Source organism: Limulus polyphemus, unplaced genomic scaffold (genome assembly GCF_000517525.1).
Source record: "Limulus polyphemus unplaced genomic scaffold, Limulus_polyphemus-2.1.2 Scaffold4603, whole genome shotgun sequence".
Taxonomy (NCBI): Eukaryota; Metazoa; Arthropoda; class Merostomata; order Xiphosura; family Limulidae; genus Limulus; species Limulus polyphemus.
In genome coordinates, this window is record NW_013670213.1 from 17419 (window position 1) to 20863 (window position 3445).

The following is a 3445-nucleotide window of genomic DNA, read 5'->3' on the forward strand; positions in this document are numbered from 1 at the left end:
ATAAGAGGTTAAGGATGGGATTAGATAATATTTCACCAAGAATTTTATAAGAGGTTAAGGATGGGATATACGAGCCACTTGCTAATATTATTTTTAACTCCTTGAATAATGATCAGGTACCAGAATATTGGAAGTTGGTTAAAATCACTCCTCATTTCAAGAACGAGGATAAAAATGTCCAGGTAATTATAGGCCTATTAGTCTTACATCAGTTGTGGGAAAATTTTTGGAAGGTCTGATAAAAGATGCTTTGGAAAGTCATTTAACAAAGTTTAAAATTTTATTGGATAGTCAACATGGTTTCACTAAGGGAAAATCTTGCTTTACAAATCTTTTAACATTCTTTGAAAAGGTTACTGTTATGTAGATGAGGGTAAGGGTGTAGATTTGATGTACCTGGATTTTTAGAAAGCATTTGACAAGGTGCCACATAAAAGGCTTGTACAAATATTAGGTCTACAGGTGTGGGGAATAAGTTAGCAAATTGGATAGAAGAGTGGCTGGATAGAAGAAAACAGGGGGGTTGTTATAAATGGAGATCAGTCAAACTGGATTAATGTCACAAGTGGTATACTTCAGGGCTCAGTCTTAGGACCTTTGCTCTTTTTGATTTACATCAGTAACATAGAAGATCTGATGATATATTAAGGTCTTGGGTGTTGCTAAGTTTGTAGAGGATGCTGCTGATTTATAAAAGGATTTAGATAATTTAGTGAGTTGGGCAAATGAATGGCAGAGGGTTTTAATTCTAATAAATGCAAAATAACGCATGTGGGTTATCATAATTTAAATTATAAGTATAACTTGGATGGGAATAACCTTAACAGTGTCATAAAAGAAAGGGATCTTGGTGTAACAGTTGATGAGTCTCTTCAGCTATCTAAGTTGCTAGTGGTGGGGCAAATAGGATTTTAGGTTGTATCTACAGAAATATCGAATATACGTCTAACGAGATTATAATTTCATTCTATAGGTCACTGGTTAGGCCACATTTGGGCAACTTACCTTAGGAAGGACATTAAATTGTTGGAAAGGGTTCAGCGAAGGGTTACTGGAATGGATGGGTTGTCATACGAGTAGAGGTTAAGATATCTGAAACTGTTAAGTTAGGGGGGATCTGAGGTGTTTAAGATTGTAAAGGTAACTGATAGTGTTGATGCATCATCTTTTTTCATACTTAATGGTGAGACTAGTAGGACTAGGGGACACAAATATAAATTTTGGCTAGGTAGGAGTCATCTTCAGCTAAGACAGTTTTATTTCTCTAACAGGGTGGTTGGCCTTTGGAATGGATGCCTTCAGATGTTGTAGAGCAGTGGTTCTTAATCTTTTTAGCTCCATGCCCAACCTCAAAACATTTGATGCACCCTTAATATAAAATCAAATTTGGTGTTGAAAAGGTATAATAATATAATGTAAAATTTAGAAATTTACCAAAAAAATTGGAGCTTAATTAATAATACTGCTTTAAATTTACAATATTAGGTAAAAATAGAACAAATTTTTGCTCTTCACACCCAAATAATAAATTTTTCTTATTGTAGCATTTTTAAATTGCCCCCCACGTTCAGAATAACTGTTGTAGACGCAGTAAATTTAAGTTAGTTTAAGAGAAAGCTTGATAAATGATAAGGGTTTGCTTTAAGATTTTTATTTTATTTATTTGATAGTTTTAGTTTAGTTTAGAGGATGGGACATCCAATATAGACCATATATGTCCCTTGTCGTCCATAAATATTGTTATGTTATTATTATTTGTATAGTTGTTTGGTGTATAGGAAAACCTAAATGATCCAACAGGTCTTTTGTTGTCCTTAAATTCAATATTATATTAAAGTTTATTAGATGTTAATCTATATTTCCAATCTACCCACCCAACATATGAGCAAATCTGTAGAACATACTAACCACACTTAACTGATGCACAAAATAAAAAAAAATGTAAAAACACAACACTGAAATAGAAATTTATTTTTAAAGCTGTTTCAATATTGTGTTTCTTACAGTGAATTTATTTTTTGCATTAAATTCCCAACATTATGCAGGTTCCAATTCATCTGAAAACCGTAACTTATAACTATTGAAAGAAGTGGAAAGTCAACAGAAAACATTATTATAAATTATTGTGAGGCTAAGACTAAGGTAAATAATAATAAAAAATATTTTAACTCTAGGAATGAAAAATATTACTTTTTAAACAAATACTATAATATTATTCATCGTATTAATACTAACATTAGTGATACACTATATTACTCTTTACAAATACTATGACTAGTATTAGTATTACTACTATTAGAACTAGTATTAATAAGTAAAGTAGTATGACTCGTGTGATTGATAACTAACTTCTTCAACTGAAGTTATTTTAGACATGTTTTTTTACATGAGGCTAATACGTAGACATAATTACTAACACTTCAAAGTCATATAACATCACAGATGTAGGACTTATATCTTATTAAAGTAAACAGTACGTTAAACAAATCTCGAACAAAACTTGCCTGAATAAGATTACGACGACTTAAATCAGTATATGATGCACATCTCACCTCTGAAACCCCACCTATGGGTAAACTTGTATATCTTGTTTTATTTCATTATTATTAGCTACTCACTCGTTCAGCTTTGTAAATCATAGACTATAAAGTTTAAGATGAAAATGAGACTATGAAGGTTTTGGGTTGTTTGTTTGTTGTTAAGCACAGAGCTGCACAATTATCTATCTCTGCTTTTCCCACCGTGTGTATCGAAACACGATTTTTAGTGTTATAAGCCCACAGACGTACCGCTTAACCACCGTGGGGGGTGGTGGTGATGATTATGATGAAAGTAATGTATAAATGTTCAGTTAATTTATATAGAAAGTAAGATATTGCTAAAAAAATATACGCTTCTGTAATTTTTCTCCAAAGAAATAGTATATTGAGGTCGAAAGGGATTACAACTCACAATTCTGTAAGCCAACTTCATATTGTTACCTCTCTGGTCGTTTGTTATTTTCTCGTAAAAATTCCTTCTGAAAAACTTCAGCGATATAACTCCTTTCTTAAATAAAACTAGTTTATTCTCTCTCAATACAACTTTGCAATATACTTAATTTCCACAATTACTTTAACATAACACACGCTATAATTCAGAACGAACGATTCATGTAATTTACTTACTACCGCGCTTGACTCAATCGTCCATCTCTGTCTCTGCCTGTCTGCAATTCTATGCCGATTAATTGTCTGGATTATTCGTGATGTTCCCGATCTTTCTAGAACTCATTACGTGTTACCAGGTTCACGTGACTTCCGCTGTCGTAACAATATTTTAGTCGCATGAGCTATTCAGAAGAATTCCAATTAAGATAAACTCACATCTAATTAAATATCCATATTATATATATATATATAACTTACTTACGACACCAGTTACGATAAATTAAAAAAAAAAACAT

General features: G+C 32.0%; 1 protein-coding gene across 2 annotated transcripts in view; it reads right to left on the bottom strand.

Moving 5' to 3' along the window:
• Window positions 1–2564, bottom strand: part of LOC106471411 (28S ribosomal protein S33, mitochondrial-like) — a 10333-nt gene extending 7769 nt beyond the window's left edge. Inside the window, exon 1 of one of the 2 annotated variants that reach the window (XM_013932008.2) lies at window positions 2505–2564. The gene's annotated coding sequence lies outside the window, so the exon portion shown is untranslated. Of the gene's footprint in view, window positions 1–2417; window positions 2442–2504 lie in introns of those variants that run through there. The other variant, XM_013932009.2, reaches the window with a different exon arrangement.
• Between the last annotated feature and the right edge of the window lie 881 nt (window positions 2565–3445).